The sequence below is a fragment of the Sus scrofa genome, chromosome X (assembly GCF_054392235.1).
Source record: "Sus scrofa isolate SSC_HxYL_T2T_F1_AM1 chromosome X, Sscrofa_HxYL_maternal_Yorkshire_Landrace_v2.0, whole genome shotgun sequence".
Classification (NCBI taxonomy): domain Eukaryota; kingdom Metazoa; phylum Chordata; class Mammalia; order Artiodactyla; family Suidae; genus Sus; species Sus scrofa.
Window position 1 is genome coordinate 105888751 of NC_139401.1, and position 27949 is coordinate 105916699.

At 37.1% G+C, this 27949-nt stretch overlaps 1 long non-coding RNA gene across 1 annotated transcript in view; it reads left to right on the forward strand.

The window, feature by feature from the left end:
- LOC110257690 (uncharacterized) overlaps positions 1 to 27949 on the forward strand; it is a 133284-nt gene that overhangs the window by 80130 nt on the left and 25205 nt on the right. The gene's annotated exons all lie outside the window — the stretch shown is intronic.

Below are 27949 nucleotides of genomic sequence, written 5' to 3' on the forward strand. Positions count from 1 at the left end.
ATGTTACCATTTTCAATATAATAAAATCCAGGACAGTGAAGTAACATATACCTTTCTTCTACCTGTAGCAAAAACTATTTACTGTAACCGTAAATGAAAAATACTTTCTTAGATGCATACAGCTACTCTCTCTTTTAGGCTGAACACTTAGGTAACATGAATATATGGTCTAATGGTTGAGGAAATGTGTGTGTTTGCGTATGTGTAGGTGTAAGATGTTTATAACTTCATATTTTATCGTCATCATTTCTTCTTTTGCTGGATTATTCAAAACCTTAAGATGCTGTATTAGTACTGTCTTTTGGGAAAATGGCCCAAGGCCATCCATACCATATCTAATCACTTTATTGTTTTCATATACATGTTTAGCACTTGTGTTTTCCCACTTAGACACTTCACTTCTTGTGAAAATTCCCTCTCTTCATCTTAACAGAACTCTTGGTTTCTCAGTCCAACCATTTAACTTAACAGACCTTACTGAGCCTTACACTTTTCCAGGCACTGAGGCAGGAGTGGTTAATAAGACATGATCCTATCCTCAAATAGCTAAAAATCAAACTGGAGCAACAAGCACGTAGACATCTAACTAGAACATCAACAAGTAAACAACCATAACTGTCCCAGCACATTCAAGTACAAAATTAAATAGAAAAGTAGATTATCTTATGGAGCAAATTTTAAGAAATACAAAATTTTCTCTCAACACTTATGAAATACAAAATTTTCTCTCAACACTTACGAATGTTTTTTCCTAGTATGCTTCTTTGTATATTACTGTTAGGTTTTTCTTAGACTCAGATTCTTTGGGGAGTGTGTTCAAGTCTCAGGACTTGAGGCTCATTATCTAATAATTCCACTAGGAGCTGACTTTTCTCAGGTTCTCTTCAATATGTGCATTAGTAGCCCATATTCACTCTTAGAGTTCATTTAGGGAGCTGATAGGAGCCAGTTAACCTGGGCTGTTAGAAGTCAATTAAAATAAAGGTCATTGATTTTCTTGCAAACCTCAGAATCTGCTCAGTGGTCTTCAACATTAACTATAAAATGGAATCACCTCAGGAACTTAAAAAAATACTGATGCCTGCATGCAGCTACAGCTCCGATTTGACCCCTAGCCTGGGAACTTCCATATGCCACAGATGCGGCCCTAAAAAAAAAAAAAGAAAAGAAAAGAAAAGAAAAAGAAAATGAAAAAGAAAAGAAAAGAAAACATCTCCTGGTAAAGAAAAATCAAGGGTATTAGTGTGAAATACTCATTTTTCATCAGAGATTTAAGGTAGTACCTCCTAACACTTTCAAACAGACAAAAGGAGATATAGTTGCAGATATCATTGGCAAATATGATTTGTCACATGTCTATAACTTTTCCCCTGAGCTTTATACTACTTTTCTGATCAATATCTCATTTTCCTGCAATGGCTTTCCTTTGTATACTTCTTAATCATTTGTCAATAAAACAGATTGCTCTGCCTTTTTTTTAGAGAACAAAAACTTTAGAAAATCTTAGCTTCATTTTTTAAATGGTCAATATTTTCTAGAATAAAACAGTATAAAATTGTAAAACTAATCACAACATTGTTTTCATTTTGAACTCTAGCATATAAGTTAAAGAACAATGTGCTAAAAATAACTAATACAACACTTCGTTAATTATGATGTAAACAATGTAAAAAGTAAATGTGTAGAACATTTTTATGCAATTGGAGTTGTTATCAGTTAAAATAGTTCCCATCATGGCTCAGTGATTAACGGATCCCACTAGGAACCATGAGGTTGGGGGTTCGATCCCTGGCCTTGCTCAGTGGGTTAAGGATCCAGCGTTGCCGCGAGCTGTGGTGTAGGTCACAGACATGGCTCGGATCCTGCATTGCTGTGGCTCTGGTGTAGGCCAGCAGCTGTAGCTCTGATTAGACCCCTAGCCTGGGAACCTCCATATGCTGAGGAAGCGGCCCTAGAAAAGGCAAAAAGACAATAAATAAACAAATAAATAAATCAAATAGACTGTTATAACTCTAAAATTTATAACATAAGCCTCTTGTAACTACAAAGCAAATATATATATTTATATATATATATACACACACACACACAAATGAGAAAGGAACCAAAATATACCATTACAAAAATCATCGATTCACAAGAAAGACAGCTAGAGAGGAAGAAAGGAACAAAGAGCCACAAAACAATCAGAGAACAATTAATAAAATGGTGATATTAAGTCTTTACCAATCAAAAATCCCTCTAAATGTAAATGATTTAGATTCTCCAACTAAAAGACGTAGAGTTGCTGAAAGAATTTAAGAAAAACAAGATCCAACTAAATCTTACCTGCAAGAGACTCACTTAAGCTTTAAGGACATTCATAAGTTGAAAAAGAGAAGATGGAAAAATATATTTTATGCAAACTGGAGACAAAAGAGAGCACAGGTTGTAAAGCTTATGTTAAATAAAATAGAATCTAAAGTCAAAAGCTGTAACAAAATACAGAGAAATTTGTTCTATTACAATAGTTCATTCATCAGGAAGGTATAACAAGGGAGTTCCCATTGTGATGCAACAGAAACAAATCCTACTAATATCCACAAGGATGTGGGTTCAATCCCTGGTCTCACTCAGTGGGTCGGGAATCCAGCGTTGCTGTGAGCTGAGGTGTAAGTCACAGACTTGGCTTGGATCCCACATTGCTGTGGTTGTGGTATAGGCTAACCAATTCAATGCCTAGCCTGGGAACTTCCATTTGCCACAGGTGCAGCCCTAAAAAGCAAAAATAAAAGAGTATAACAAGTGTAAATATATACACACCCAATCTCAGAGCACATAACTATATTACACAATTTTTAACAAATATGAAGGCAGAAATAGACAGCAATGCAATTAGTAGTAGGAAACTGCAATATTCCACTTTGAACAAAAGATAGATCATCCTGACAGAAAATTAATAAAAAAATAATGGATTTGAATGTAATTTTAGACCAAATGAACCTAACAGACATAAACAGAATTTTCCATCCAACAGAAGCAGAATGCACATTTTTCTCAAGCAAACACAGAATATTCTCCAAGATAGGTCATATATTATGTCACAAAAGAAGTCTTAACAAATTTAAGAAGATTGAAATCACATCAAGTATCTTTTCTAATCACAGTTTTATGAAACTAGAAATCAATAATAGGAGGAAATCTGAAATATTCACAAATATGTGGAAATTAAACAATATATCTCTGAAAAACCAATAGGTCAAAGGACAAATCAAAAGATATCTTGAGACAAATGAAAATCAAAACATGATATACCAAGTTATCACTTATATCTGGAATCTAATATATGGCACGAATGAATCTTTCCAGAGAAAAGAAACTCATGGACTGGAAGAACAGACTTGTGGTTGTCGAGGGGGAGGGGGAACGGGAGGTAGTGGATGGACTGGGAGGTTGGGGTTAATAGATGCAAACTATTGCATTTGGAGTGGGTAAGCAATGAGATCCTGCTGTACAGCACAGGAAACTATAGCTAGTCACTGGTGATGGAACATGATGGAAGATAATGTGAGAAAAAAAGAGTATGTATATGTATGTATTACTGGGCCACTTTGCTGTACAACAGAAATTGATAGAACACTGTAAATCAGCTGTAACAGAAAACATCAAAATCATAAAAAAATCCATGGCATACCAAAACTAAAGCAGCAAAAGCAGTTCTAAGAGGGAAGCTTATACCAATAAATGCCTGCATTAGGAAAAATTTTTCTTCTCAAATAAAAGACGTAACCTTACACCTAAAGCAACTAGAAAAAGAAAAACAAACTAAGCCCAAAGTTAACAGAAGAAAGGAAATAATAAAAAGTACAGCAGAAATAAATGAAATAGAGACTAGACAATAGAGAACAACAAATAAAAAGAGTTTATTGAAAAGATAAACAAAGTTGACAATCAGTTAAAAACTAGACTAAGAAAAAAAAAGACAATAAAATTAAAGAGAAGACATTACAACTGATACCACAGAAATACAAAGGATTATTAAAGACTACTATGAACAACTATATGCCAACAAATCAGATAGCTTGAAAATGGCTAATGTCCTAAGACATACAACTTACTAAGACTGTATCATGAAGTAACAGGAAATCTGAACAGACCAATATTTAGCAAGGAGATCTGAGTCACTAATCAAAAAAATCTCCCAACAAATAAAAACCCAGGACCAGATGGCTTCACTAGTAAATTCTACCAAATATTTAAAGAAGAATTAATACCACTCTTTCTCAAACTCTTCCAAAAAATGAAAAAGAAGGAATGCTTCCAAATTCATTTTATAAGGCCAGAATTATCTTGATATTGAATCTAGACAAAGACACTAAAAGAAAAGAAAATTAGAGGCCAATATTCCCAATGGACATAAATACAAAAATTCTCAGCAAAATACTGGCATACCTAATTCAAGAGCATGTTAAAAGTGTCATACACCATGATCAAGTGGAATTTATCCCTGGAGTACATGAGTGTTTCAACATACACAAATCAATAAATGTAATGCAGCACATTAAGACAATGAAGGATAAAAATCATACAACCAATTTTAATACATGCAGAAAAAGCATTTGACAAAATTCAACATACTTTCATGATAAAAGATCATCAACAAAATAGGTATGGAAGGAATATACCTCAATGTACCTTAAAATATGCTTGAAATGCTCTACATTTTTGTTTAGGAGAAGCCTCTTTAATAATTGTATGAGTTGGAGTTCTCCAGAGAAACAGATCAATGGGAGATACACACACACACATACAAACACACATGTATATATATAAATAATTGTAATATAAAATATATTAAATGATTTTGCATATATATATATTTAATTATGAGGCAGTAGCTCATGCAGTTTATGGGGGCTGAGAAGTCCCACCATCTGCCAGCTGGAGACCCAACAAAGCTGGTGTTGTAATTCAGGCCAAGTCCAAAGGTCTGATAGCCAGAAGACATGATAGTCAAGGATAGGAAAAGATGGGATGAAATGTCCCACTGCAAGCAGTGAAGCAGGAAGAAAAAAGGAGGATGCATTCCTCTTTCTGCCGCATTTTGTTCTGTTCAAGCCCTGGATGGATTGGATGATGGCCACCCCCACTGGGAAGAACAATTTACTTTATTGAGCCCACCTATTCAAAGGCTAATCTCATCAGGAGATACCCTCACAAACACACCCAGAAAAAAATGTTTAATCTGGGCACTCTGTGACCAGTCAAGTTGACACATAAAATTAATCACCACAATATTTAATTCAATAAGTAAGCAAAACAATCTCTTATTGGGTGCCTGCTTTCTATGTTTCAGGCAAAATACCCTTCATTTTCCTAGAAGCTCACATCTAGTAAAGGATGCATCTACTCAAACAAATAACTATAGGATTGTGACCAAACCTGTAATACCTGTAATATAGATAGGTACAAAATACCATTAGAACCCAGTTAAGAAAGTATTAATTTAAAAAAAAAAGTATTAATTCTTAGTTGGAGTTTGGTGAGAATAGATTACATTAGAAAAGTATAAATTGAAACTTGGTAAGTAGCACTTTGCCCAAAAAACAAGTCAGTAGGAGAAGCATTATAAGAAGAGTATACATATGGTCAAGAATAAATAAATACGAATAGGCATTGAATTTTGGAACAATGGATGAAATCTAAAGAAACTACACATGTGAGAGAAAATGATCGATATTAGCAGGAAAGAGTGAAACAAGATCGTGGAGGTCTCTTAATTTAGATTTGATGGTAAAAGGAAAAAAAATCATGTGAGTGATAAAAAAGCAAGGGAGTGACACTATCAGATTTGCATTTTAGAAAGATTTGTTTAGCTGAAATTTAGAAAATTAATTGGATAATTCAAGGCTAGAGGTAGACAGACCTGGTAAAATGAAGTTGCAGTAATCCTGGTGAGAGATAATAGTGGCATGGATTATGACAGAGACAAGGATTATGAAGAAGAGAGATCAGATATAGGAGAATTGGGGGGAAGAATTCAAAAAGACTTGGCCATCTTTGGTATTTTCCTTCCCTTAGCACTAAGAGATTTCTTGCTTGATATACTGTTTGGAAGGTAATGCACTCACAAAGGATAGAAAGGGCAGCTAAATGAGGAATAGCTGTGAGGTTTGGCAAAGTCTTGGGGTTGAGGGAAAGACCTGGTAGAGAAAAACAATGAATGTGGTTTTATTCCTGTTGAGTTTGAGATTTTATTATCATTTTATTCAGTTTTCCATTTGGTTTACATAGTGACCATGTTACTACCCTGCTTATAATCCTTCGATGACTCTCCATCACGTAAGTATTAAGTAGTAATTTACACGGCTTATAAATCTTTTCATAATCTGGAATTACCTTTCAAGTATTATATTTCACCACTTCTCACCTCCCATTCTCCATTATAGCTATATTGAACTATGAAGTTCTAAAATGCGTGCTCTATCTAACCACTGGACATTTTTTTTTACATTATCCCCTGTGACTGGAACATGCTTTCCTGACTCTTTAGCTAACTCCCACTTATCAATTGAGAATAAACATAGACATAATTTTTTTTCCAATTTGACTGGGTACTTGTTTCTAGCTATTTCTATCCTGCAAGTGCATTAGGTTTAGGAACTTTATCCAATTCACTAGCTGTTTATCTCCAGCGCCAAGTATATTCTTTTTTTTTGGCCACAGTGGTGGCATGTGGAAGTTCCTAGGCCAGGGATCGAACCCACACTTCAGCAGTGACCCAAGCCACAGCAGTGACAATGCCAGATCTTTAACTGCTAGGCCACCAGGGAACTCCAGAGTATATTCTTTAAGACATGGAAGATATTGAATAAATAATTGGTGAATAAATGAAATTTATAACAACCATATTGATAGAAAGGTCCTATAATCAATTACGTAGATCTTTATTTCATAAAATAAATGTATTTAATCATTTTTATTACATATGTCCTAGCTGAAACCTTTAGAGTGGACATCATAACTCAGAGGGCCACTAGATTGAGAAAACTATGGCCAATAGAACTCAGGGGAATACTAGTATTTAAAAGAACAATGGACCATGGTAAGAGTCATAGAAAGAATGTTCAGAAAAGTGTTACAAGGAGGGAAGAGTGTCTCAGAAACCAAGGAAGAAAAGAATCTCAATTGGGTCTATTGCACAAACAAAAATTAGTCAGGAAGAACTGACGAGACTACTTCCTTGGGTAATCTATAAAGTAACAGGGAAAGAAGCTGAGATACAAAGACTTCGGGAGATAATTTTTAAACTTATATTTCTAATGATCCCTATTTTTACATATTTGTGCTCCTGCAGCTTGTTATAAAGTGAAATTGTGAAAAAAATCCAATAAATATTGGCATTTGAGCTGAGCAAAGGAAAGTGATGTATCAACCTTTGTTTGCCATTATGTGTGCATTTCTTTGCACTCTGAGCCACATTATAAATGTGCTCAAAGCCCAACCTGGCTAAATAAAATAAATATACTCAAATACTTTGGGTTTTGCATTCAAATGAATATTTACAAATTTTGTACATAATGGGATCTATGTTGAAGACATTTGTGATTAAATACTCATTGAAAGTTATGTACCTAAAATTCTAGTTGTAGATCATTGTTCCTTTTTGCAAACATCATAAAATAAATTTTAAAGAGAAAGGAAAAGATAATTCACAGTGCCTTATCTGATAGAGCCTTGGTATTCAATTGTACCTCCCAGGCTTATTTCCATGATTAAAAACAAAACACTGTGCTTGTATTACGCAACAGAAGTTAAGTTAGTCAGTAAAAGCATTCACGTCAAAAGGTGTTCACTTGATTAATAATGGATGTTTAATTGATCAGTTGTTTTCTTTTTTTATGTTGTCTTCTTCAAATGATTTGAAACAACAAGCAGACTATGATATATTCCCTCAGAGATTCTTTGCCCTCCAGCCAAAGACTGCCAGGGAACACACCTGTAGTTGAACAAGTTGGATGTACTGGATGTACTACTCATTGTAGTGGGGAGGATGTGCATCCTGGGGAACCATGGTGCATTTCAGTAAGATGGTACTTATTATGGGATTTCAGCTTTGATTAGGTGATTTGGGAGATCGGATGTTGTCAAAAACCAGGGGCAACACTATGATTGTGTGTCAAAAACAAATCTTTAAAGGGAGGGCAGGCTAGGGCAAGGGTGAAACTATATTTGATAAAGAAGTAACATTTTATCTAAGGGAGCATGTATAAAATATTTTGTAGGTGACACAGTGACTTTGTTTTGGTCTATGCTTAGACAAAATAAGTGGTCTTGTTTTGTCTTACTCTGTCATGGTTTCAGAGTGACCTTGTCTGATGTTGCTGTTCTATGAGATTATGTCCAACAGAAAAACAACATGCACAAGCTGTGAGTGCCAGACCAGCTTCCATAAACCCCAAGGCCTAACTTAGTGCCAGTACCCAGATGCCAGGAGCTACATTTTACTTTCTTAAACATGAAAATTACAGAATTGAGGAGTTCCCATGTGGTTCAGCTGGTCACTGAGGATCCAGCATTATCACTGCAATGGCTTAGGGTCACTGCTGTGGCATGGGTTCCATCCGTGGCTTAGGAACTTACACATGCTGCAGGTGAAGACAAAAAAAAAAAAAAATTACAGAATCAAAGATACTGCTCTTAAAATAATTTTAAAGGCCATATGATGAGAATAAAGAGTGACAGAGAAAGGAGTAAACAGGTAACATGGGAGAATCAAACATGATACTGCATAGTGGTTGTTATAGTATTTGATGGGCATATGAGTCCTGGGGATCCCCATCTCCAAACATCGTACATATGCGAGGGTGGAAAAATTTCCTCTTCTTCCCTTCTAGTTTCTTTGGCTGGTCTAATAATTAAATTGATACAAGACAGATTATCAGGTATACATATGTATATAATATTATATATATACTTGTATATAATTAATATAATTAATTAACAGAAACTATGATTAAATAGACTCACAAGTAGAGACCAGAAGGGGGAGCTCTCGTGCCCTGCAATGATAGCAGATCTCAAAAGGAAGAAGGACTTCTCTTCTTTCCTGCCCAGGACTCAGCCAATGAAAAGCCATGGGCTCTTTGTTTACCCAATTTTTTCACCTCTATGAAAGTGCTCTTCCCTTGCCTTGCACTTGACTCACCATGGTTGCAGACCCTGATTTGCTATTTTCAGCTGATCCCAATAAACTCATATTTGCTTGAGAAATATCTGGTAGTCTATTTGTTTTAGGTCAACAGTATATGCAGAGATTTATGATATTTATTATAAAGAGATGGCTCATGGGTTTATGGGGGCTGGTGAATACAAAATATGCAGTGTGGGCCAGCTGGCTGGAGAGCTGATAGTGCAGATGAAGTCCGAAGGCAGTCTGCTTAATAATTCACAAATTGGAAAGATTAAGCTTGTTGGTAGTAGTAGGTTCTTCTATAGTTATATTTAGCCTGAGAGAAGGAGAAATACTGCTAAAGAGCAGGTTAGGAAAAAAAGAGAAAGTAAGACTTCAATTTAAAAATAATCATGAGTAAACTCTTATTTCTATTATTTGAAATCTATTTAAGCATCTTTGAACACTGTGCTTTTCCTCCCCTGGTAAAGTCTCACATGTAGATGAAGGGGAACAAAATATACTACCCCAAAATATTCCTCTTTGACATATGGATTATCTTGAGCTGGTTATCTTGAGAAACAGTAGACACAGGAGAAGTTCTGAAAACTGAATAGAAGTTACCCTTTTGTAGGAGACATTTATGTTTATAAGGGAAATCTCCTTTTTTTGAGGGTGCCTCCCCTCCCTCTGTGTACCAGGAAGGGGAGAATGACTAAATCTTCAGAGACCTTGCAGAAAAGGCAAACAATTAAATCTCCGTAACAATCATACCCTACCCTTGTTTACTGTGTTTTCCCTGGTAACCTCCCATAACTGATCCTACCCCCACCCCCAATCTTCTTTTGCTTTTGGTTGGAGATGGTATTTAAGGTGATGCTTGGGCCATTTCAGAGAGTTTATCTTTCTGGATATCCCCCATGTATACAGGAGGTAAGCATGTGTTGCCTAAAAGGCAAACGCACAACCTAAGAGCTATGTGTTGAGTTTTATCCAGGGTCTTATTGAGGACTATAGCCAGGGAGACAGTCTCACATTTGCCCTGAGAAACTCCTCTGAGGGGATAAGGGGAGAAGCCTCTTTATATGAGATTTTAGCTATAGAATATGTTCAGTAAAGCATTCCATCTCAGCAAAAGTTTGGTCACAAGGATCAGATATCTCTGTGGTTTTCTATATATGGGAAGATGCAGGAATCTGGGTACCTTAAAACTTTTCCTGAGATATATCTAACTATCTAAGGGGTCTGTTTATCCAAAGCATAGAGTGCCTTATCCTATTTTTTCATCCTGAATTCCTTCCAGGATGCACTATCAGTCAGCAACTGCAGTGGCTAATGACTTAATCATTGTAGAACTGGCTGGTGAGCAACATTCTTTGTTTTACACATGTTGTTAAACTTATGTCTGTTTTTCTCCTGTTACTATCTTCGATTATATGGGGGGGGGGGGCGATCAGCTAGGACAGTAGAGGGAAAATTATTTTTCATCCCCTCCAAAGGGGTTGCACAAAACTGCCCAGGGTCCTAAGACTTGCCTTAAGGGTCCACACTGACAGACTGAGAAAGATGAATTTGAATGTGCAGTACTACGAGTCCTCTCCAAATTTCCAAATATGTGCTCCAGATTTTACCAAGTCATTTTCCTCAAGAAAAACCAACGCAGACTCACACTTCTTTGCACACTTAATTTGCAGTCAAATAAAACCTAGTTTCAATTCCAGTCTCAGGAGCTCAAACAAACCTAAATGTCAGAATTTGGAGCAGACAAAGATTTATTGCATGGCCAAGCAAGGAGAACGGGTGGCTTATGCTCAAAAACACCAAACTCCCTGATGATTTTTAGGGAGAAGTGTAACTTAGTAGGGCCCTGTGGGGCTCCTAGGCACAAAAGCCTTTGTGTATCCCCTATTTCTTGTTTTGAGGAAATAGTCCTCCTTCAGCCTCCACGGCCTTCCCTGAGCTCCTAGGGGCAGGTTCAGACAGTTGCTGATCAAGAAAGGAAAGGGACTCAAACACACGGAGGAACAGTCAGGAAGCAATAGTACAGCCTTGGGACAGGATCCCTGTTCCCTCTCTAGGGATACACATCATGATGTAGGCATCTTATACACCTAAGAGAAAAGTTACATTCCTTAGGCTTCTTTTAGAAATGAATACTTTAAAACGGAACAGCTTAGAGTCTTTCCTTGTCCTTCTCCCTGGCTTCACTGCACCCTAAACACAATCACATTTAAGCTAAAGATTAGGCACCCTGAGCATAATTGCTTGTGGGTTTAAGATTATTAGCACACATAATAGTTTTCAGGAACTTTCCTAGTTTGTTCTAATCTCTGATCACTATGGCCTTTTCACAAGTACTGTTATTCTGGGCAATAACCCAGAAGACCACCGTCAGGATCAGGCTGAGATCTCCTGACTCCACCTTTGATGACTAAGATTCCCCCAAAGAAAGAATGCACATCTGCCCCAATCCTGATTCCTAGCTGAAAACTTGTTTTTCTTGTTTTTACTATAAAACTTCCTGCAATTCTTCCCAGTGGAGGGCACAGTCTTTAAGCCATTAATCTGCTGTGGCCTCCTTTGCCTGGCAAAGCAATAAAAGCTGTCTTTTTCTCGTTCACCCAAAACTCTGTCTCCATGTTTTTATTCAGCACCTGTGGACGGAGGCTGAGTTTTGGCGACAGAAATTTTGTAGGAAAAATTTGGGGTGAGGTAACAGGATGATGCTCCAGGAATATTGTGCTCAGTCTGAAGTTACCATCCTTCACCTGGATGGGGGCCTTAGTTCCTGAAGAAGAACTCAAGGGTATTGGTATGTATATCCCTTGAGGAAGAACCAGGATCCTGCTTTAATTGCTATGCTATTGGTCTTCCTTTTTTTATTTTTAAATTTTTGTCCATTTTTGGCTGCACCCATGGCATATGGAAGTTCCCTGGATCCTTAACCCACTGCATAGAGCCAGGGATCAAACCAGCAATGCCACAGAGACAAACCAGATCATTAACTCACTGTGCCACAGCAGGAACTCCCACTATTGTTTCTTGATTGCTCCCCCTGTGTTTCTGCATTCCTTTACTTCCCTAATTAGCAACCGTTTGAATCTGCCTTTTGGAAGTCAGGGAAGGTCTTAGGAGGATGAATGAAGCCTATTTTCTACAAATAAGAAATGGGGACACGGAGTTCCAGCTGTGACTCAGTGGTTAACAAACCCGACTAGCATACATGAGGATGTGGGTTCGATTGCTGGCCTCGCTCAGTGGGTTAAGGATCCGGCATTGCCGTGAGCTGTGGTGTAGGTCACAGACGTGGCTTGGATCCCGCATTGCTGTGGCTGTGGCGTAGGCTGGCAGCTACAGCTCCGATTAGACCCCTAGCCTGGGAACCTCCATATGCCATGGGTGCAGCCCTAAAAAGACAAAAAAGAAATGGGGACATGGAAAGGATTTGTACTCAGGAGGTCCCCACAGCATCCTGCTTGGTTTCAGTCTTACAAATTACTCAACCACAATGAGCCTCAGCTCTCTTGTTTATAAAACTGAAATTATATTAATAATCCATATTTCTACATGAGATAAAAATGTAAAATATGTTGGACACAGCCCAAGAAATGACTTCTGCTATTATTATTACTATTCCTATTATTGTTAGTATTATTAAATTATCATGCCCACAGTTTACATTCTGATTATATAATAGAGTGGGTATACTTCATGTCCTTCAGAAAATAATAGACAGTTCTCTCAAAGTCATGTGAGCAAGGATTGTATGCTGATAAATATAGAAAGGTTTCAAAAACTTTAAACACTACAGTTGTGTTTGTATCCTTTAGCTTAAGAAGAATTCCATCTTTCCTGTCCATGAAGGTGAGCCAATGAAATGTTTGCATATAGGAACAGTGGTTTCCAGACAGTGTCACTCTGGATAATTTTTCTTACACAAAAATAAATAAAACATTAAGACTACCAATACTTTAAATAGTTTATGGCTAAGAAAATGTAATCTTTGAAAAACAGACTAGTAGCCTAAATGGTGGCCCATTAATAAAATAAAAGTGTCGAAATAATGCTGCAATAAACATCTGATTTTGAACAATTTGTTTTCCCAGGGAACTCATCAGTATGATTTAAGTATAAAATGCATCTTTAATGATAACACGTAGTAATCTGGTACATTTGATTAAAAGAGGATTTATTTACACCAGTGGCATTACCTGACCTTTTTTCTTTGTTTGTTTTGTTTAGAAGTATAAAAGACAGATATAGAAATAAAATAAAAATAATTTGGTTTTTGAAATGTTATGATACTCCCCTTCACTACCCAATCCCTGTATCCCTCCACCCACCCACCTCTCCTAAGAATATCAGCAAGAAAAATACTAATCTTGCATGAAATCACAGTCAGCTGCACTTGGAATTCTATGCAAATTTCCATTTGAAACACATAAGAATGGGCTTTCAGAAGGAGAGATAGTTCAGAAGAGGGCAATTCAATCAAGATGGCCATAGACGTCTTCAAAGCAGCACTCTCTGGAAGTATGTTCTTCAATATTTTGAGGAAAAATTATTTCCAACCTTGAATTCTTCATAAACTAACTGAAAGTATAGAATTTTCAGATGTACAAGATCTCAAATAGTTTGCTTCCATTATAGCCCTTTTAAGTAAGCACTCAACCAAAATAAGAGAAACAAGCAAGAAACAGAAATAAATGGGATCCAGAAAGAGAGGATCAGAGACCAAGGCTTAGATAACAAATGGGCCAAACTGAAATAGAATGATGGAGGGTTCCAGTAAATCTCTGGCCAAGAAAGAGATAAAAGTAATAGATTACCAAAGGTATTTGTATGTATTAAGAGGAAATGTACACTTTTGGAGAATTAGTAATATGTATACACATTTTAAAAAGGAAACAAAAGGAATTTAGGGAGATGAAAACTGTAACAGGAAGGACGTAAATAATTCTCAATTCATGAATCAGTTGTGAATCTAATTGAATCATTATATTTATAGCCCGAATGTGATCTAACCATGCCAGTAGACAATATTGGTGGAAAATTTCATAATCAGCCTTGTAGAAGTATTTAGTTTGTAATTATGACTTTAATAATTAATAAAAAATGTAAAATGTCACACAAAGAGTTTAGTTCAGAATTTCTGGGTTTCTACTAACAAGAGTCAAGTAGATTTACAGTAGAGGTCAAAATCACAAAACCTTCTGGTCAGTCTGACTCATGGTGATTCTGCCTTTTATATATCATTTCTATGTGATAAACAGATTTATTTGTGCTTTTATTTGCTTAAGGAAGCAGAAATTAATTTTAAGACAGTTATTGTCTTCTGCCAGGGCCACTTAGCTTTGCCTTTGTTCTTTCCTATATATGTGATAAAATTTCATGTAGAGTGGTTTACATGATTTTTTTCTTACTTGAATTATAAAAAGCATCAATGGAACACTGAAGTATATGTAAATAGAAAGCGCATTTGCATGTTTAAGCACCAGGGAGCCAAGATATACAAACACAAATTCTTTTGTCAATATCAACTTACAACAATCAGAGACACAGATAAGCTGATTATTTAGAAGCCCAACTGGTAATCCTAGGGACACTCTGCGTGCTTGCCCTTTGGTACAAGTAAAGAAATTAGTAAAAATGCCCACACTTGAGGTTTTATGATTTTATATTGAAATATGAAAGTTTAGCCATAGATGAATCTCATATTCTAAGATGAGCATAGGAGGCAAAGAACAGAGAAAATTCTTATTTGCATGATGGAACAAGTTACAACTCTGAATTTGCATGAACAGGGCTAGTCTCAAAGGTAGATATAGTCAATAATTAATTACCCACATGGTGTTATTCACACAACTCACCCAAAATAATTTCCATGTAGCAGTGCAGGAAAAAAAAATCCACGCTAGCAATTAAGTATTGAGTGTTATCCTGTCACATAAAAATCTTTCTAAAAATGAAAGGAGTTGCATAATTATTCCTAATTATGAATGCTTTAATAAGATTTATTTCCTCTCTGACATGAAATATGGATTGGGCAACATGAGGGTACTGGATAGAGAAAATGATATGTAGGGTGGAGGAAGGGGATAGGCAAAATGGATGAAAGAAAAGTGAGAGCAGGGCATTAATAATGTATTTTCCCTAATTTCATGATTTTATTTCCACTTATGTCAAAAAATGATCCCCCCAAAAGATGATAGTATAAATCATTCCAAGATAGATCTTAGGGCCAGTAATAGTACGATACAGACCCACATTTGTTCTATAAAGCCATGTAAAGTCTAGATAGTTGTAAAGTAGCTGCCAACAGTGTCAACCACCAGGAAAATTATTAGTTGGGTTTAATTTTTTTTTTCTAACCATGTTCCTCTAGTCTGTGTCTCTTCCTAATACACAGCCTACAAACATTTTCTAAGTTCTATTTCCCACACCTTGAAGTTACTGCCTTTGCTTAACTAAACTAATCCCTTAAAATATACTATTTCTTTTGCCTTTTCTTCCTCATTCAAATCCTACGCATGCTTGGAAGTTCAAGTCAGTTTGAATTTTCTTTGAGACAGGCAAAGTTTATTCCTGAGAATTAAGCGCTGTTTTGTATTGGACATTGCTATTTCATTTGTGTTAATTCTGTAGGGGATCAAAATTTGCCTCAATTTTTCTACATTCTTTTAGACAGAGGGAAGGTCAAAAGTTCTTCCTGAGTCTTTTGGAACTTGATTGTTTTCAGCTCAAAATAATCCACATGCCAAAGAAACACATTTTGAGCTGGCAAATTTTGCTCCCCTACACAGATAGTGTAACTTGAGTTTCATACTTAAACCAAAATGCTTATGTGGCCTGTACAGTGGTGATATTAACTTATTAACTTATTAGAATGTGGTTATTGATATAAATCAAAGGATAACTGCATGGTATAAAATAGGTATAATATTATTTTCTCAACAAAATATCAGATGTGTATAAATTTTTAACTGGAAGGTACAATTCTAAATTAGGATTTATATAATTAAATAAGAGTTAAAAAGATGGTTAATTGATGTATTAATAATAATACAATTCACTTCCCATTGCAGTTTGCAAAGTTCAAAAGAACTGTTTAATTAAAACTAAATTTAATTTATTTCCAAGAAAATTACATTATGACCTTTTCAGTGATGTTTAACAGATGAGACAAAATGATATTAATATACTTAAGAAACTAATTCCATTTGAATAATTATGTTTTAATAAATGAATAAGCACCATTATGTGCCTGAAAAACTTGATCAAAACTTGTATCATTCTGAATGTCCTAGAAATATGGCTCATTATCTCTCTGCAGGCCTCTTACAGACACATTCTATTGGAAATTCTCACTTCATAAGGAAAAAAAAGTCTCCTAAATCCTCCTGAATTTCATAGAATAAAAAAAAGTCTCCTCTGTCCTACTTTGAGATCCCCCAAAAGCAGTCTCTTGGATTAGTGCACCAGTAGCTTATTAGAGAAGTGATCCCAGGAAGTAATGGTAACGGAGAAGTGAAGTGAGAAAGGGGGAGGAAGAAAGCCAATACAGTGTTTTTGTTGGTAGGTCAGAGTGTGGGTAACTGGTGCTCAGTCTTGCTAGACCCCTCTTGGAACAACCCATTTCAGTTGTTCCTATCAAGAGAGAGGAAGCTGAGGTGTTCATCTTTCAATTCCTGTCCAGCACCAGCTTAAGGGTCTATTCATTTTCCATGGCTAATTTAATAAATCACCACTCATTTAGTGGTTTAAAACAAGACAAATTTATTATTACTGCTGTTGTTATTAATCATCTTACAATTTTGTAGGTCAGAAGTCCAAAATAGTTCTCAGTGAGGTAAAAACAAAATGTCAACTTGGCTGCCTTCCCTTCTCCAGGTTCCAGAGAACATTTCCTTTCACTTCCTTTTGTTTTCTAGTTCTCAGGGCCTTCCTGGACTCAGAGTGCACTTCCACCTTCAAAAGCAGCAGTGTTGGGCTAAGTCCTTTTCATGCTGCTATCTCTCGGGTTCTCTCTCTCCTGCCTCTCTCTTCCACTTATAAGAACTCTTACGTGATTACATTATCCAGATAATCCAGGGAAATCTTCCCATCTCAAGGTTACCTGAGAGAAGCCTTAATTTTCCTTATTGGTGGTACCTAACATATTCATAGGTTCCTAGAATTAAGATGTGGGTATCTTTTTTGGGGGTGGGCATTATCCTGCCTACCAAAAGGTTTGTTCCCCAGTCATTAAGTCTCCATGCTCCTAGCCACAGAACTCTCTCCTAAAGCAGAGAGTTATAGCTACTTGCAGCAAAGTCTCTTGTCATATAAGGGAATGGTGGGTACCAAATGGATATAGGTTGGACACCAATGTTCTCTGATACAAATTCTTTGCCTTAACCGAAACACAGATCTTTTCAAAGAACTCTATTTTTACTTGTGGCCTTGTCAAGTGGATGCTATTAATCCCATGGCCCACAGGCTTCATGTCTTTCTTGTAGTGTTATAACCCATTTATTTTACCCTCTGTCCCTCTTTGCCCAATGCCCAGGTACCGTGGTGTGTAGTAAAGAACATGGACCCAAACCAACCCGTACTTCAATCCCAATTCTTTCACTTATTTAATAGTGCTATAAGGCAAGTTCCTTAATATCCCTGTGTCTCAGTCTTCTCGTCTGTAAAGTCTCAATAATATCTTCCTAAAAGGGAAGATTGTGAGGATGACATAACATATTTAAAGTGGTTAGACATGAGGTTGCGGGTACGATCCCTGCCCTTGCTCAGTGGGTTAACGATCCGGTGTTGCCGTGAGCTGTGGTGTAGGTCGCAGATGTGGCTCGGATCCCATGTTGCTGTGGCTCTGGGGTAGGCTGGCAGCTACAGGTCTGATTCGACCCCTAGCCTGGGAACCTCCATATGCTGTGGGAGCAGTCCAAGAAATGGCAAAAAGACAAAAAAATTAAAAAATTTTAAAAAAAAGTGTTTAGAACATTCCCTACATCAGTAAGAGCTACATTAATGTTTGTCAGATGGTGATGATGCTCTGTCAATCTACAGAATACTCTTTCTTCTTCATCAACTTTCTCTTCCATTCCTAATCCTTTCATATTCTTGGATGACTTTAAAATCCATAAACCAACTTACAGGCCCTTGACTCCCCAAATATTCACAAGTGCTGGATTTCATTCCCATGGCTACATTATGACTTCTGATCCTACTATCAGACTGCAGCCTTCTATTTTTCCAGCTCCTTCTCTTCCATTACATGTGCTCTTTGAAGCTATTGTGATTTTTCTGTCAAATGATTCTTCAACCTTCTCTTAGTTCAGCTCTGAACTCAATATACTCTCTCCCAGCCTGGACTCAATAGTCAGTCACTGAAGTATTCTCTGACTAGCACCCTTAGTTCCTTATCATTTTTTTCCTTTCTATCACACCTAGCATTACAGATCACCACACCTGAAACAATCTTAAAATTAGCCCACCCTGCTCCTGTATCAAAGCTTTGTTGTTGATCACTGTGCAAGTGTTCAGATTACTTTTGCTGCAAAATATTATCAATAATTGCTGAGACTTCAGAGCTTCTTATCAATCTCCTTATGTTTGTTAAAGCATTTCCTCTTATTTTTTTCTGTTTATTTTTATATTTTTGTGTTTTAGGGCCACACCTGAGGCATATGGAGTTTCCCAGGCTAGGGGTTGAATCGGACCTGTAGCTGCTTGCCTACGCCAGAGCCACAGCAACACAGGATCCGAGCCACGTCTGCGACCTACACCAACAGCTCACGGCAACACCGGATCCTTAACCCACTGAGCGAGGCCAGGGATCGAACCCACATCCTCATGGATCCTAGTCAGGTTCGTTAAATGCTGAGCCATGAAGGGAACTCCAATCATTTCCTCTTTTAGTTAACCCACACAATTATTATAATCTTTGTCACTTTCTTCCAGCTTCCTATCCAATATCCTTTCTCCTTACTCTTAGTAGAAGACTTTAACTCCTCTTATCATAGTGATATATCCATTGAGGAAGAATTTCAATTTCTAACCTAGAACTCTCTGCTGCTTTTTATACCCTGTGTATTCTATTGTCCTTCCAGTTTTAGAGGAATGATGATCTCTTCCCTAACTCAAAGCTAACCTTACCACACTAGGTCCCCTCTCCTTCCTCAACCTCAAGGCTGTAGTCTATCAGTTAATCTATGATTTTTCTAAGTAGTCAGCTTTTCCTCCATTTTTCTGATTATTTAAGCATAAGAACACAATTATCTCCTTGTAAGAACAAAACAAAACAGGAGTTCCTGCCATGGTGCAGTAGGTTAAGAATCCTAATGCAGGTTGGATCCCTGGCCCAGTGTAGTGGGTTAAAAGATCTGGCAGCTGCAACTTGGATTCAATCTCGAGCCAGGGAACTTTCATATGCTGCAGGTGCAGCCATAAAAATCTCTATGTACATGTTTTCCTTGTGTAGAGTCAACAGATGTGATCCAGATCAGAGTAGTTGCTCGAAGACTGAAGGCATGGACACTGTTGGACAAAAATTATTAAAGAAATGCAAATCAAAACTACAGTGAGGTATCACCTCACACTGGCCAGATCAGCCATCATTTAAAAATCTACAAATAATGGGCGTTCCCGCTGTGGTTGTCTCTGCAGCGGGGTTGGGTTCGATCCCTGGCCTGACACAGTGGGTTAAAGGATCCAGCATTGCCACAGCTGTGGTGTAGGTCATAGTTGTGGCTTGGATTCAGTCCCTCGCCTGGCGACTTCCATATGCCACAGGTGTGGCCATAAGCATTTAAAAAAAAAAAAAAAAAAAAGAACAAAATAGAATATTGTGTTGCTATTCAACTCTGTCCTAGTGGCAAACAGTCCCTCACTTTCAATTTATTGAAGTTGCAATTTAAAAAATTCTTTTACTCATTTTCTTCATCTCAAACTTTTGTGGGTTTCGAGTATTTAAAATTTTCATTCATTTTTTTCTTTTTTTAATGAATTTATATACCATAATATTCATATTTTTAAAAGTACAGTGGGGTGACTTGTACAGCTACAATTTTTTACAACCATCATGACTATCTTATATCAGAACATTTTAATCACCCCCAAAGAAACCCCCTAACCATTAGCAGTCACTCCTCAATCTGCCATCCCCCACATCTGGCAATCGTTATTATATTTTCTTTTTCTACGAATTTTATTATTGATATTTCAAGTAAGTGGAATCATAATATATGGCCTTTTATGTATGGCTTCTTTCACTTAGCACAATATTTTCAAAATTCATCTCTATATAGAATGAATCAGTACTCCATTCTTTTTTATACCTGAATAATACCCCATTGCATGAATATATCACAATTTGTTTCTTTTTTTTTTTTTTTTTTTTTGTCTTTTGTCTTTTGTTGTTGTTGTTGCTATTTCTTGGGCCGCTCCCGCGGCATATGGAGGTTCCCAGGCTAGGGGTTGAATCGGAGCTGTAGCCACCGGCCTACACCAGAGCCGGTGGATCGTTAACCCACTGAGCAAGGGCAGGGACCGAACCCGCAACCTCATGGTTCCTAGTCGGATTCGTTAACCACTGCGCCACGACGGGAACTCCCGCAATTTGTTTCTTAATCCATTAGTTGATAAACATTTGAAATTTTTCCACATTTTAGCTTTTTTTTTTTTTTTTTTTGCTTTTTATAGCTGCACCCATAGGATATGGAAGTACCCAGGCTAGGGGTTGAATCGGAGCTGCAGCTGCCAGCCACAGCCACAGCAACACGGGATCCAAGCCACATCTGCGACCTACACCACAGGGTGTTGATAGTTCCTTTTTTTTTTTTTTTTTTTTTTTTTTGTCTTTTTAGGGTGGCACCTGCGGCATATGGCAGTTTCTAGGCTAGGGGTTGAATTGGAGCTACAGCTGCTGGCCTACACCACAGCCACAGCAACACGGGATCCGAGCCGTGCCTGTGACCTACACCACAGCTCACTGCAACACCAGATCCCTGACCCACTGAGCAAGGCCAGGGATCAAACCTGCATCCTCATGGGTACTAGTTAGATTCGTTTCCACTGCATTACAACAGGAACTCAATCCACATTTTAGCTTTTATGAATAATGCTGAAATGAATATTTTGTATACATTTCTGTATGGACATGTTAATATATATATTCATACTATATATATATTTATTCATACTATACACACACACACACACACATGCACACATATGTACATACCAAGGAGTAGAATTACGTCATATGGTAACTGAATATGTAACTTTTTGAGGAACTGCAAAACCTTGGCCCAAAGCAATGCTATCACTTTATATCCCCACCAAAAATATATGAGTATTTCAATTTCTACCCATCCTTGCCAACACATGGTGCTATCTGTTTTTTTGATTCTAGACACCCTAGTGGTTATAAAGTGATAGATAGCTCATTGTGATTTTGATTTGCATTTTCTTAGTGCTTAATGATGTTGACCTTCTTTCTATGTGCCAGTTTACCATTCATACACCTTGTTTGGAGAAATGTGTATTCAAACCTTATGTTTTCTTTTAGTTGGTTCATTTGTCAGTTCTTTCTTTCTGGGACTTCAATATATGAATATTAGCTCTTTCTTTACTGTCTCAAATGTCCTTGAGATTCTGTACATTTTTTTTTCAGTTTACTTCTCTTTGGCTTTCAGATTGGGTAAATTCCATTGATCTGTCCTGGAGTTAACTAATTCTATCCTTTGACCTTTGCTGTCGTACTATGGAGCCCACCCCCAGTTTTTTTGGCTATTACGTTTTTCAGTTATATAATTTCCATTTAGTTCTTTTTTATGACACCTACTTCTTTGATGAGATTTTTTTCCTCCCCACCCCAAGCATGTTAATAATGACTTGTTGACTGTAATATTCTTATACAAAAAAAATGAAATTAGTTATGGACATTATACCTTCACACACACACAAAGATTCAAAATGGGTCACAGACCTACATGTAAAAGGCAAAACTATAAAACTCTGAGAAGGCAACATAGGAGAAAATCTATACAGTCTTGAGTTTGGTGATGACCTTTTAGATAAACACCAAAGACATGACCCATGAAAGAAAGTATTGATAAGTTGGACTTTCCAAACATTAAATATTTCTGCTCTGCCAAAGACACTGTCAAGAGAATGAAAAGATAAGACACAGACAGGGAGAAAATATTTGCAAAAGACATATCTGATAAAGGACTATTATCCAAAACATACAAAAAACTCTTAAAATGCAACAAGAAGAAAACAACCCAATTCAAAAATGGACCAAAGACCTTAACAGACACCTCACCAAAGAAGATACATAATGGTAAGTAAGTAAGCACATGAAAAGTTGTTCCACATTATCTTTTTAATTTTATCAACTAATACTTTATCCTTAATGCCATTAGGAAATTGCAAATTAAAGTAACAATGAGATACCACTGCATACCTGTTAGAATGGCCAAAATCCAGAACACTAACAACACCAAATGCTGGCAAGGATATGGAGCAACAGGAATCCTCATTCACTGCCGATGTTATTGCAGAATGGTACAGCCACTTTGGAAGACAGATTGGCAATTTCTTAAAAAAAAAATCTAAATATATTCTTACTACATGTATGATCCAGCAATCACACTCCTTGTATCTAGGTATCTATCCAAGATAGGTTTGTCTACACACCAAACCTGCTCATAAATGTTTATACTAGCTTTATTCAAAATGTCCAGAAATTGGAAACCACCAAGATTTCCTTCAGTAGGTCAATGAATAAACACACTGTGGCATATCCAGACAAAGAAATAGTATTCAGGGAGTTCCCGATGTGGCTCAGCAGAAACAAATCTGACTAGCATCCATGAGGACTCAGGTTCAATCCCTGGCCTTGCTCAGTGGGTTAAGGATCTGGTATTGCCGTGAGCTGTGGTGTAGGTTGCAGACTTGGCTTAGATCCTGCGTTATGCTATGGTGTAGGCCAGCAGCTATAGCTCCGATTCAATCCCTAGCCTGGGAATTTCCATATGCTATGGGTGCGACCCTAAAAAGACAAAAAAAAAAAAAAAAAAAAAAAAAAAAGCTATCAAACCCTGAAAAGACATGGAGGAACCTTAAATGCTAAATACTATTGCTAAGCAAAAAAAGCCAATTCTGAAAGGCTATATACTGTATGATTCCAACTATAAGAAACTCTGAAAAAGATAAAACTATAGCAAGGGCAAAAAGATCAGTGATTTTCAGGGCTTAGGGGGAAGGGAGAGATAAATAGGCAGAGCACAGAATATTTTTAGGGAAATAAAACCACTCTGCATGATACTATAATGGTAAATACGTGTTGTCATCCATGTGTCCAAACTCATAGAATTTATAATACCAAGAGTGAACCCTAATATAAACTATGGACTTTGGGTGATTATGATGTGTCAGTGTAGGGTCATCAGTTGTAACAACTGTACCACTCTGCTGGGGGATGTTGATAATGGATGATGCTGTGCATATGTGTGGATAAAAAGTATGGAGGAAATCTCTACATTCTGCTCAATAATTCTGTGAACCTAAAACTGTTCTAAAATAAAGTCTACTAAAAAATAATTGTTGAAGCATTTTTAATAAGGGAGGCTTTAAAATTCTTCTCAGAAAACTCCTACATCTGATTCATTTCAGTGTTGGTGTCTATTTATTGTCTAACATCCATGCTGTTATTCTCCTGGCTATTTGTGTTACATGTGATTTTCAAGTGTATCCTGAATATTTTGCATATTATGAGACCCTAGATCTTATTTACTCCATTTTATATCCATTTTAGCAGATGAGATGAGCTGTAGCTTGAGGGCCAAGTGAACGTGTATGTTCAGCTTCCTACTTGGCTCTGCAACTCCACCTTGGGAAAATTAGATCACTGACTCACACTTCCAGATAGAAAATAAGTGAAAGTGGAAGTTCAGCCCCACCCCCACCCCAAACCCTAGTAAAATGGGACATCAGCTTGCAGTGCCATGTTGCCTCAGAGTGAAGGTGTAAACTCAGCTTTCCCCTGGACCTTGCTGCAAACGGGGTTTATGGCATGGGGGCGGGGGGAGAGGGATGGAGTGATGGGGACAGAGTTTCAACTCCCCTGCCTCACATCACTTCATTCTGCCTTGTTAATGTCTGGTAGGTATGGAGGCTCAACTTCTCACTGAGCTTAACTGACATGGGGATGCAGAAGGGATTGGAGTCCCTATTAGCCTCTGTTCATAGAGTCTCGTTCAGTCTTACTGATTCCAGTTGGGAGTGGGCCTGCTGGGCCCTGCTGATATGAGAAGGGCAGGGGTGAAGTATAGTTGTGCCTACTCCAGTTCACATTACTTTATTAAGTCTCTTTGTTGCTCACTGGGAGTGGAGGCTTTGATCACTGCTGGACCCTGTAGAAACTACATGGCTTGGGAATTAAGAGTGCTGCTATCTTCTGCCAGATGGGAGATGGAAGTTTATCTCCATGCTTGACTCTGCAGTTATCACTGGTTGGGAAATGAGATTGCTGCTATGGACTTCTGGCAGGGTTGGGAATAGGGCGAAATATCAATTACTACCCACTCAGCCCCCTGAAACTACAGGGGACTAGTGTGTGATTTTTCTGTTGGTGTTTGGCTGGAGTACTCTGAGCATTCCAGAAAGTTTTCTGTTATTGGGCCATATTTTTTCAGGTCCTTTTGCTAAAAGGCACAGATGTTTCTTGGAACATTTTTTGTCTGGTGGCAGTTCCGGGTTGGAGAATTCTATAACACCTTGTCCTTGCTATGTGGGAGGCAATAAGGAAAACCAGAGGACAAACAACCATGTCATTCCCCAAGTCTCAGTGTCCCTAAGCAGCCCATCTATTTTTTTCCAACTTTCAAAATCTCCCTATGATTGTTTACTGTGCTACATCCAGAGGTTTTTAGTAGTATGATGGAGGACATGGGAAGAATAAGGACACTCCATTTTAGTAGAAAGAGAAGTTCCATTTCATATTATTTTAATTAACAAACTTGTCTCCTGAATGACTACTGAATGCAAAGCATCATGCTAAGCGATGTGAAGAAATTCAAGAATGCTAAGTCATGTCTAATCCCTCTAGGGGTTCATAATATATTTAGCAAGATTGAATTTAGTAGCATAAATTGGAATTCAAGTTTTATGTAACTATATGGTGTAAAGTATTAAAACTATCAAAGTACAAAGAATTCAGTGTGGGCTGATGTAGATCAGAGGGAGAGTGCTACTTAAGCTAAGTCATTATATTAAAGGCAATTTCATAACAAAAATTATTGACGTTTTGAAAGGGAATGATAGTCTATCACTATCTGTTCGTTGTGTTGTTTGATTACTTGTTTGCCTGTTTGTTGAATGGCAAAAGTGGCAGAAGTGGGACTTAAAAAAAAGTCTAGGAAAGTGAAACAATTTCATCTTGCACCTTCAATTTATGCTTTTATTTGCAAGCCGTTCGTATTACATAAAGCATTCTATCTCCATGTAGTGATACTTGCCATTTCCATTCATAGCCTCCCTACCTACATCCTCCTTCTCTTCCTGCTTCTCTTTCTCTTTCCCTGCTTTTCTTTCTTCCTTCTTTCTATATTCATTCAACAAATATTTGCTGAGATTCTTCTTTTGCTCTGGACAATATTGGAGGCACAGTGTATAAGATCTTTCATTTTTGGAGTTTGTTGACTAGTAAAAGATTAGTAAAGTACACAATTAGCTCCGATACCAAACCATATATTTTTGTAAATACCATATAAGTGATATTACAAATATATGCAGTAGGGATTGGGGGGGTGGGCAAATACAATTTTCTGTTATGCTTTCTGAAAGATCATATATTTTACCCAGAATATATTCCACTCTCCTTTTCTCCCTGCCATCCCTCCTAACCTCTTGGTCCCAACTGTCATATCCATACTTAAATTTGCATTCCAAATGGAGATTAGTAGTCAAGCGAGGCCCATAAATTTAACCCCACATTTCAGTAGTCAAGCGAAACGTTTTTGGAAACACAAAAGGAGGGCCATGGAATACCGAAGGCCAGGTGATGAAAGCTTTTTTCCAAGAAAAGATGGGAGAAATGAGGTGATACATTTTAGCATCATCCCAAATTAATTTATAATTTCTCATTTTATAGTCCAATCACTCAAGTATTTAAAAATCCTTCTATAAAAATTTGGTATGAAATTTTCCATTCAGCCCCGGAGTGAAATTTTTCCTGTATTTGAGAAAAAGTGAAAAGAAAAACAACAGATGTTGAATTATAGGAATAAGAATTTCAGATGGTTTATTTTCTTTGGAATTCATGTAACTTTAGGACAGATCCATTTATTTAAATTACATTTTACAGATGGATTGTCTGAGAGAGATTCCTCCTGGGAGTGGAGCAAAATCAAAGAAGGAGAGAAAAGAAAGAAAGAAAGAAAAGAAAAAGAAAGAAAGAAAGAAAGAAAGAAAGAAAGAAAGAAAGAAAGAAAGAACGAACAAACAAATAAATCAGAGTTCTCTTCTGCTATGACTTTTCATGCCTTTGAGCAAGATCCTCCCTATAATAGATTGCTTTCTTTAGCCCACCCTTCTACCAAACATAGGAGGGCCTTACCTCCAGTCTGAAAGCACATAGCTTCTCTAATACCCAGCAGAATGAAATTCTCTGTACTCTTGGCAATCAAGTTTTCTTCTAGGCAGTTTGATGCACTGTCATTTTTTTTCTGTATGAGCAGCTCCTTTGATGAGACTCAAGTTCATTTTAGGAAGAAAATACCCTGTGTGCCTTCTATAACAAATAAACCATTTTCCCTTACCTGTTTTTTTTAAAGTAAAGAATTTTGTGAATGATCCTACTTTCAAGATGGAATTTGCTGGAAGCAATTGTGTAAATTGTATAAATTCCAATCATATTTCCTTATGATTGTTCCCTCCAACTCTTATTTTTCTTGTGTATTCTGGTATTCTTACTTGTCTTCTTTGGCTTCTCTCTCTTGCTCTCACTGTCCTCTGTCTCTGCTTCTTTCCCTCTGCCCCCCCATTCTCTCCCTCTCTCTTACTTCTACTTTCTGATTCTCACTCTTTTCTACCAACATATTTCTCTTTGTGTTAGTCTTATGTATGATATATACTTCCACTTAATAAATGAGATTTTTATAAGCAATATCCAAAAGACTGTTTCAGTCTTTTTCTGCAATTTGAAATGATGAGGGAGCCCCTTTCAGGAATCTCTGACCTTAGCAACAATATCATATTTTAACCAATCTATCTCTGTCTTTAAATTTTTTTTTTTGGTCGCATAAATTTGCTTATTTTCTCTATATCGTTTATCCTTAAGTTATATTTCTAACCAGTATGTAATCCTTAATTTCATTCTTTTTTCCCTCTTAAGTCCATCACATGTTTATTACAAAATATTAAAACTTTTCACTAAAATATGAAAGACTGACTATACACGTGAACAATAGCCAGACCACATATAAAAACAGAACTCTGATCTACTGTCTGCAGCAACCAGCCCAGGAAATCAACCCATTATCTACAGTAATCATCCCAGGAACCAACACACTATCAAAAATCAGACTTGTAGGAAGTCAGGCCACTAACTCTAGCAACCAGTTCAGGAAGCCAAATAATAGTTCTTATAACAATTGACCCCCAAGAGCCAGGATTTGATTCATAACTGATAGCTTCCATAATTTTTGTCCCCACTTCCAACTTAGAACAACCAGAGAAAGCCATTTATGTACTCCAAAGCAATCACATAGGATGCTCTGCTTCTAGTTAGCCCACCTCCAGCTT